This window comes from Ailuropoda melanoleuca, chromosome 4 (assembly GCF_002007445.2).
Source record: "Ailuropoda melanoleuca isolate Jingjing chromosome 4, ASM200744v2, whole genome shotgun sequence".
Taxonomy (NCBI): Eukaryota; Metazoa; Chordata; class Mammalia; order Carnivora; family Ursidae; genus Ailuropoda; species Ailuropoda melanoleuca.
The window spans coordinates 59,725,259-59,735,470 of NC_048221.1; the positions used below are offsets into that span (position 1 = coordinate 59,725,259).

At 40.6% G+C, this 10,212-nt stretch overlaps 1 pseudogene; it reads right to left on the bottom strand.

The window, feature by feature from the left end:
• Nucleotides 1-426: 426 nt before the first annotated feature.
• Nucleotides 427-1,957, bottom strand: LOC100465283 (annotated as a pseudogene).
• Between the last annotated feature and the right edge of the window lie 8,255 nt (nt 1,958-10,212).

The following is a 10,212-nucleotide window of genomic DNA, read 5'->3' on the forward strand; positions in this document are numbered from 1 at the left end:
GGAACAGATAAATGAATACCTTAAACAAATATATATATATAAAAGGGTAACTTCTAACTTGGACATGAATTGTCCTAAAATTATTCTTGTGCCTAATTCAGACAATTGTTTAGAAAAGGTGGTCCCTCAAAAAAGCAATACATGGATAAGTCTTCATTCGAGTACATGCTCTCAAGCAAGTTTTATTCCCCCCCCCCAAGATTTATTTACTTATTTATTTTAGAGAAAGAGAGAGCATGCAAGGCCTGGGAGGAGGAGCAGAGGCAGAAGGAGACAGAGAATCTGAAGCAGACTGCCTGCTGAGCATGGAGTCTGAGGCAGGGCTCAATTCCAGGATTCTGAGATCATGACCTGAGCCAAAATCAAGTCCGATGCTCAACCGACTGAGTCACACAGGCACCCCAAGTATAGGCTCTCAGGCAAGTTTTAAAAGACAAGAGGAATTAGGGTTTCCAGTTTTAGGAGTCCATCTTCACTGTAGGTAACAATCAGGTACTTATGAGGGTTGTATGTGATACCGATCACATCCTTCCTATGAACTGTCAGAGTTCTCTCCAGTTTGCCAGTGACTATGGTAAGACAGAACACAGAGTCTTCCCTTACACAGTACATACCTTTGTCACGGGGAGAGAGAGTACAGCAAACAAAATCCCCACCTTCTCTCTTACCAGACCCAAAAGTTCTGACAATCTGCCCTGCCTGTTCATGATGACCACTGTATTTGATCTGTTGCAAACCACAAAGTGCTCTGGGTTTTTAGGAAGCAGGATTATACTGTTAACAGTGTTATCTGTTCCTGCAGTGCTGGATTTAAAAGTATTTGAACTTTCTGCGGTCTTCATATTCCTGATCTTCACAGTGCCATCAGAGGATGTCCTAATAATATAAGGTCCATCTTGTATAAAAGCTGCTTCATTAATGAAAGGGGAATGGTCATGAAATTCCTTCAGAGTTTTCCCAGATTCTAAACAATGAATTTAATTGTCTGATCAACAGAGGCACTAAAGATCTGACAGCTATCCTTAGAAAAGCTTAGACAGGACACACCTTTACTGTGTGCTCTTTCAAATCTCCTGAAACACTGTTCACTCTGAATCTTCCGTACCTTGATCTGTCCCTCTTGGGCCCCCATTGCTAACACTTCTGCATCACTGTTGAAGCACATGCAGAGGACAGCATCATCCATCATCAGAAAGTCATCCTGGGCCTGCTACTTAAGTAAGACCCTTCCTGATTTTTCCAGTCATAAAGTTCCAGACTTCAGTGAATCCAATAATAGACCCAGTGACCAAACACTGACCATTTGGATAAAATTCAGCACACTCCACATATAATTTCTGACCAAGCCTAATATGCATGTTTACTTGTGTAGGAAACTTCTTCCACATCTTTGACAGCTGCTTTTCCTCAGAACAAATCTACGGTTATACCAGGAGGAAGCAAGCCCCGGTGCTGCTGCCACTTCAGTTTCTGTCTCAGCAATGCCATGAGACAAGATGGAGGCACCACACTGACTTCCCCAGCTCAGGCCTGGGCAATGGCTGCTCTTGACTACTTCTATCTGGGCATTCCTCATGAGAACTAAAATAAGACCTGGCCAAGCAGTTCTCCAAATGAACATACCTCTCTGGCTGTGTTTGTTTTAACATGATCATGGGGTCAGTCTGTCTCAGGAGTGACCTGGGAGCTCCCAATTCATGTAGCTCTATCCATTCCAGAACAACCCATTCATAGAGGTCAATGAGGATTTTTTTTCTGGCAATTTCAGAGACTGTATAGCTTGGAAACAGTATCCCAATGGCTACTAGTAATGCCAGCCACTCTCAGTGTTGTCCGTGGTATTCAGAAACACAGTAGTCTCTTCCTGAAATGTAGCTAATGCCCGATGTAAACTGTTCTCCTTCAGGTACTGCATGAGAAGGTGGATTGCATCCGAGAACTTGACTTCCACCGACATAGTGTTACCTTTGTGGGCACAGAACTCCCTCCATTCTTCAAGATCAGGATTTTTGGACACTCCTCTGGTGATTCTAATGTGCAGTCCAGTTTGAAAACCACTGGACTAGAGTGGTGGTGCTTAGACTTTTATGTACATAAGGTCACCTTGTATTTCATTAGGTCTGGGATGGGGCCCAACGTTCTCCATTCTGAGACGTTCCCAGGTTTTGCTACTGGCCCGAGGGCCACAATTTGAAAAACAGGGTCTACTAGGCAGTCATGAAATGTCTTCCACCTTATGTATTCTCAGGGTGCCATGCTTTATTTGCTTTAAAGAGTTTCTTCTCTGGTACCTGCTCCAGTAGGGGGCTGTGATTGGTCATCAGGCCTTAGCTTCTCCCAATGTGGTCCTTAAGCTAAAGTCATGTCCCACATATCTCATCCTCATTTGGTCTCCAGCTCAGGTATCAGGCCTTTCTGGTACTCAAAAACACTGCCCATGGAGATAAGCTTATTCTTGACAAGTCAACAAGAGCACCAGAGCTGGAATGCCCTGTTATTGTTGCTACAGAAAATCAGTGCCTTTTTTATTAGTTGCTATAGCCATGAAGGTCATCATAGAATTTTCTTGTGCAGGTAAAGGGACTTTACTCTTTTCTCTGGTTCTGGACACTAATCCAAGGCAAGCTCTTTCTGCCTTGGACAAAAGGCAGAGTTGACCTTTGCTGTTCAGGGAAATTAGATGGATCACAGCCTTCTTGTACTCTGGCTGTCCCCACCTCTGTCTACAGACCTATCTTTTAAAAAATCCCATTAACTGTAGCTGCTCTTGGCTAAAATCAGGGCACAGGCCCACATTGGCCAGGACCTGCCTTGAGTGAGTCTCAGAGCAGTAATTCTTTCACACTGTCATCATCGTTGGGAGGCATCTGCTCCCAAACTTGGAAATGTGTTGCACCCAGGACAGGGGAAGCTGCTCTCAATGTCTCAGTCAGGTGGGTTCTTACCTGCCTGTGCTTCTGTATTCCACAGGCAAAGACTCTGGAAGTACCCAGTTTTAATTCTACTCTGTTTTCATATCACAAAAGACTCAATCCTGGTGCCACCCTGTGTCTGCATCAGTGGAGGCTGCTTAGTGACTCCAGGTGGAAGGTGAAAATCAATTGTAACCCACCTCATTTACTGCCAGGGTTCCAGCTTGTGCTAGCAAGTGTTAACAGAGGGTAAGGGAGATAAACTCTATTCTTACTGATTACCTGTGTATTACCTGAGATAGATTTTAACCATGTTGAAATTTATAGGATAGGGAGGTTTAGACTTACACAGGAATTTCTGTTTGGCAGTACTTATCTGTCTGTGCTAATAAGGGAGTGACTAGGCACCTAAAATTGTGGAGAGGACTCTAAACAATGCCTCTTGGAGCTCAGTAACCTGGCTGTTGTTGCCCTTCAAGTCAGAGCCATGGGTAGGTGTAGCCTGAGGTGGTTTGGGTCTGCTCACTAAAGAGAAAAGGAAACAGGATATTTGAGATTTGGTCAAAAGCAGTTCAGAACAGTAGCTGTCAGATGCCATGTATGACATCTTAGGGAGCTTATTCAAGAGCCAGGACAGACCAAGATCAAGTGAGGTAGGGCATGACCTTACAGTAACCTTTTGGGGTTCCTTTGAGTCAAGGAGAGGGGTAAGATGAACCCTCTCCCCCGTAAGAGTGCAGGGGTCTGGTAAGGTTTAAAAACTGACAAGAACAGTGTGAGCTGACACCCACTGCCCATCTTTATAGCAGACATTGTGGTGCATTCAGTGACAACTCCCAAGGCTAATTCTGATTCCCTTACCTCCTAGGTATGTGGTCATGGGGCATTTCTTTAACCTCTCTGATCTGCAAATTCTCATATGAAGCAGGGGATTTTAGGGGAATATTTACTAAGTTAAAATATGTAAAGGGTGTGGCACAGGATCTGGCATTATTTAATAAATTGCTAAATAAATACTAGTTGCTATTTTGATTGGTTTTTTGTTATTTTTTTTTTTACAAGGGATAAATACTGTCTACTATTGGTTATTATGGTCAATGGATTGTGATCTTGCTTCACAAAATAAAACCTTAAACCTCCAAGCTTACCAGTGGAAGGAGACTCTCCCATCAGGAAAGGAAAGCTGAATGACAATGCAACTCTGCCCCCAACATTTCTTGCCCTTGAGTTCACCTCCACAATCATTTTAGCCCCTGGTAGGAGCTGAGTAGGGCTATTGCTTGTACCCTCAACATGTGAACCAAGAGGGAATTTAAAAGTTCCCTGATTCCTCTTGGCAGAAATAGTAATAATATATGAAAGCTGCACCAAAGGAATAACAAAGGGGAAATTAAGAGAAAAATCAAGAAATAAAAAATAAAATCTCTTGAAAGTATAATTTTCTTTCTGGAACTCCTAAGTCCCACCATTCTGAGTGAGCTATCAGGAAAAGAGAGAGGTCCTCCTGCTGAGGTTTCTTATTCCTGCCTGTCTCTTCCCTCTAACATTTCTCCCCAAAGATCCCTCTCAGATGCCTAGATCAGTCTCTTCCACCTATCCAGGGTTTCCCCCCACATTCTTTCTTTCAGTCTGAGCCATTTCTTTATGTAAGTGATCTTACTGCGATACCGCCATGCAACTCCACTGCGTGCCACAGAAACGGTATCATGTCAGAGAGCAACACCAAAGCCACAGTGGTTATACAGTCAGGATGGCACATGTGCAGTAACTAGCTTGTTTTCTCACAGAAGCCAGTTGGCTTTCTTTAGATAACTTGCTGAACTATTTGCCAAGAGAATAGCAGTTATAATGTATACTTTTCATTGACATTTACAAGTTCAGACCTTAGTGATGAGAAATGAATTTATTCTTACAAAAGTATGTCCTCATTTCCATCCACTTTTAGGGTATGGCACATATCCACTTTTGCCCTGGCCACCCTTGGCTGTGATGCATTCAGCTGTATGGGTGACAGCTCGGTTTCCTGGGTGGCAGACTTTGTCACCAGGTGAACTTCTTGCTGAAACAGATCTGAAGTCCTACTTGTTTATGTTATACTCATTCATATCCAATTCAATAGCTGTAGAGCATCTATTTGGGTCAGGCATTGTGCAAGGACATGAGTAATGAAGATCTGGTGGAAATGGGTCATCTATGGCTGCTCCACATCTTTTGCATATTGCCTGTACATTTGATAATCTGCACCTCACCCTATGCAGATGCTTCTGCAATAATAGTAATAATATGGAATCTAAACTATGTTTTCCAGACTTCGCGCAAGCACACACCTTCTCTCTGACTTCCCTGGGAATAGTTGGAGGATTTGCTCTTCCCACAAATGTAATCTCTCTCATTTCTCTGTTCTGGGGTGCTGAAATGAACTCTTACAGATGCACTCCTCTGAGAACTCAATCAGGGTGACCCTCAAGCTCTTTAGGCTTTTGACACCTGAAATCTATTGCCCTGAGGCTTTGTGATTCCTTCACCAAGATCTTACTTCTAGTTCTTCTATGCGTTTTAAAGCTATCTCATTTTCCATTGTTCTGTTGAATCCTTTATATGCTCAGAAGATGCTTCTTCTATTAACTTCTGATTCCTGGTTCTCCTTGAAAGACCCTACATTTTTTCTGGTTTTCTAGAATGGAACCTCTGTATTAACCCATATACTTCATGCTATGGAGCATAGAAAGCCCATTAGCATTCTCCCACTATCCAGTGCTACTTTGAAACATCATTTCTCCTCTTGGAAACTTTCTCTTTGAAGGTCAAAACAAACTGAGGGCTTCAGAGGGGAGGGGGTGGCGGAATGGGATAGACCGGTGATGGGTAGTAAGGAGGGCACGTATTGCATGGTGCACTGGGTGTTATACGCAACTAATGAATCATCGAACTTTGCCTCAGAAACCAGGGATGTACTGTATGGCGACTAACATAATATAATAAAAAAAATTAAAAAAAAAAACCTACCTTTTATCATCATCCCCTCTTCTTGTTTCCATAATTGGCACAACTTTCTGGAACTCCTCTTTATTCATTGAGGACTTTCTTTTTTTAATATTTTATTTATTTATTTGAGAGAGAGGGAGAGAGAGAGAGAGAGCGAGCATGAGAGAGAGCACAAGCAGGTGGAGGGGAGAGAGAAGGAGAAGCTGACTTCCTGCTGAGCAGAGAGCCCAACCTGGGGCCTGATCCCAGGATGCTCAGATCACCACCCAAGCTAATGGCAGACAGACACTCAACTGACTGAGCCATCTAGGAACCCCTCATCGAGGACTTATGCAGAACACTCTCTACCTTTCTTTAATGCTTCAAATTATGCCTTCATTTTAATTTTCATATTATTCAATTGTTGCCTCCTATTCCTACAGCTACATTCTGGATTTTTAATGGCCCAGACCTTTGGCACAACTTCTTAGCTTAGGCCTCTACGCTGAAACAGTGCATGCCAAATTGTTTTCCCAAATGCCAACTTTTCCAGCCATCTGTCTGTAAACTATCATTCTACTTGGAGATTGCAAACACTGAACAAAAATACCATCTCTACAATAATTAACTTCTACATTATATTTGAAGACATAAATAATATTTTTCTTTCAGGAACAAAACAGGCTTTTTTTAAGCCCCAGAGAAACTCATTCCTTAAGGCATATTGCCAACAGTTATGTATCATAATTTTGCTTCCTGTTTTATGTACTAGTTTTATAGTCTGTAGAGTAGAAAAAACAACAGAACCAAATACAGTTTTTTTTTCTCATTTTCCTTATTTCACCTGGGATAAGCAAATATCAAAGATAATTAATGTATGCTGAAAGGTGATGCCCTGCACCTGCAAATTTTTTAAAAAAATATTTATCTTTTTACTTTAGAGAGAGAGAGTGAGGGGTGGGGAGGGGCAGAGAGGGAGGGAGAAGGAATCTCAAGCAGACTCCCCATTGAGCACAGAGCTGACATGGGGCTCGATCTCAGGACCCTGAGATCATGGCCTGAGCTGAAATCAGCTTAACTGACTGAGCCACTCAGGCACTACTTCACCTGCAAATTTTGAAAGCCACTTGAAGTAATGTTTCCATAACGTAGATATTCATACCTACTAAAAGATTTCCTCTGGAGTGTGTGTGTGTGTGCATAATATATATATATACTATATTACTATATATTATATTATATATTACATATATAATATACATATAATTNACTATATTACTATATATTATATTATATATTACATATATAATTATATTATATATATTTATAATACACTCTGCAGAGGAAATTACATTTTTAAATTTTTTATTTTATTTAATTTAAATTCAATTAATTAACATATTGAGTATTATTGGTTTTGGAGGTGGAGTTCAGTGATTCATCATTTGTGATGGAACTAGAGGGAAATTACATTTTGAAGAGAGTCATTCTTTTGCTGCCCTGAAAGAACAGAGTTCAAATCCCAATAAAAAATCCTAATAAAGAAGGCTGGCTTCCCTGAGCAATTTGTATTCTCTATTCTCTACTCTGTTAATATAAGATGTTGCTTTGGGCTAATGCAGCTTTAGTTTACTCAGTCCCGCTCTGCCACCTGCGTCCTCTTGGGCAGCACTCACAGAAAGATATCAGCTTCAGTCCCAGGAAGTTCCACAGGAAGAGAAATGGGTTCATGTGACAGCTCTGCCATTTATTTGTCTGTCCCTAGGCAGGTGTTTTGCCTCTGTAAGTGATGAGCTTATTAAGGCTCTNCATATATAATTATATATTATATTATATATTATAATATATATATTATATATATTTATAATACACTCTGCAGAGGAAATCACATTTTTAAATTTTTTATTTTATTTAATTTAAATTCAATTAATTAACATATTGAGTATTATTGGTTTTGGAGGTGGAGTTCAGTGATTCATCATTTGTGATGGAACTAGAGGGAAATTACATTTTGAAGAGAGTCATTCTTTTGCTGCCCTGAAAGAACAGAGTTCAAATCCCAATAAAAAATCCTAATAAAGAAGGCTGGCTTCCCTGAGCAATTTGTATTCTCTATTCTCTACTCTGTTAATATAAGATGTTGCTTTGGGCTAATGCAGCTTTAGTTTACTCAGTCCCGCTCTGCCACCTGCGTCCTCTTGGGCAGCACTCACAGAAAGATATCAGCTTCAGTCCCAGGAAGTTCCACAGGAAGAGAAATGGGTTCATGTGACAGCTCTGCCATTTATTTGTCTGTCCCTAGGCAGGTGTTTTGCCTCTGTAAGTGATGAGCTTATTAAGGCTCTCCTCTTTCAAAATCCCCCAAGGGACAGTTTTCTGTCTCTTTGGCAATCTGTGCTCAGTATGTAGCAGTCAAGCAGTCCCTATTTAGCGAAGCTTCTGGTTGTGTTCAGCTGTGAACTTTGTTTTAGCCTGCGCACCAGGTCTGGTTGGTGAAGGTGCCCTTCAATAAGTGAAGTCCTAGAAATGGAGGTTGTTGGGCCAGTGTGTAATTCATGCACGTCCTTTTTCCTTGGCCTGGCTGACTTCAAGGTGAGCAGAAAAAATCAAATTGAAGAAATTGCAAAATAATGCAGTTCAGTAAATACTTGGAGGTAGAAGGCATTGACCCTACCACCTCAAGTTAAAGCTTGGGGCCATGTGTGGGTTTCAATTTGGTGTTACCAATAGCCAAATCATGGAAGGAGCCGAGATGCCCTTCAACAGATGACTGGATTAAGAAGCTGTGGTCCATATATACAATGGAATATTACTGAGCTATCAGAAAGAACCAATTCTCAACATTTGCTGCAACATGGACGGCACTGGAGGAGATAATGCTAAGTGAAATAAGTCAAGCAGAGAAAGACAATTATCATATGATTTCTCTCATCTATGGAACATAAGAACTNTTCTGATAAGGAAAATTCTCCATTTCAAGAGAAGCCATCAAAGTCTGGCTCAACCTAGAATAGTTATCTTCTTTGAACTTTGAGTTTCTGTTGTGCACACTGCCCAATCATAGATATACCACAAGCAGTGTCATCCTAATAATCAAATTCACAGTGTCATGACAGCCACCTGTCCCTTTAACTTTGGATTAGGCTAGCAGTGGGAGTTAATAGAACTCCTCTTCATCAAAGAGCTAATAAAGCTAAGACACCAGCTCCAGACCACATAGAGGTTCTAAGCAACAGATTTCAGATTCTCTTTGAAATACTTTACAATCACTGGTGCCTTGTTTAGTTTTCTTATTGCAGAAAGATGTCCTCATTTGTAAATAAAAGTGTGTGTGATGAAAATTACAGAACATAAACACTTCAGTGGAGCTCACAGTGTGCCAGGCAGTATTCCAAGTGTTTCTCTCATGATCAATACAGAGACTGGGGCTCCGAATGGTGAAGAAACTTGCCAACAGCTAGCAAGTGTTTGAATCATGATTCTCCAGCATCCTTGATCTTAACCACTATGCTCTATGGAAAAGAAGAAAAATACATCATTTTTTAAATTTAAAAAATATAAACTGAGCTAATTTTTGAAGTTGGCCATTTTATAAAGGTTGGCACTGAAAGTTTCTAAGAGTTGTGTTCATTTTGTGCCCCTTAAAAAAATTATAATCAGAAATAGACCAGAACAAGTGAAAAAGAGAGGATAAAATACAAAATATCCATCATGTGCCTTAATAAGTGCATCCTCCCAGTGGCTATATTTGTGCATCATGCCCACGTGACAAAGAGAAAGCATTTCATTCGAAGGGGATGCTCTGTACATGATGGATCAGCTCCCTTTTGTCAATAACCTTGCCTTTAACATCAAGATTGATGGATATGCCCTGATCTTCTTTTCACTCCACCGCTACCCGAAATGAGTGAGTGACCTACAGAATAGTTCATCTAAGGTTGCACATTTAAAGAGCAAACACCTTCACTCAAGATTCAACCAGAGTCACTTTCTGTCATTCACTCTGCTTCAAGTGAAGAAATATATACTAAGGATGCTTCATTGATGACTTTTTTCTCTGAAGAATTTCCTCTTTAGAAAAAAGTCATTTGGAATCCTAGAAGATAAAATAAGTCTGTGATATGTAAATTGTAATTTATTCTACAAGTTGTATGAAAGTAAGTGAAAATTTTAATGAACGTATTTGAGACCAATAAATCCTAATGCCTAGGTCCCACATAGGAGACTCTAATTTAATGCCTCTGGAGAGGTAACTGGGCCTCTGGGTTCTTAAAAGTATTCCCAGGAAATTTTAATGTGCAGCCAAGGTAAGAGTCTTGGTATGAAATTCTTCAGA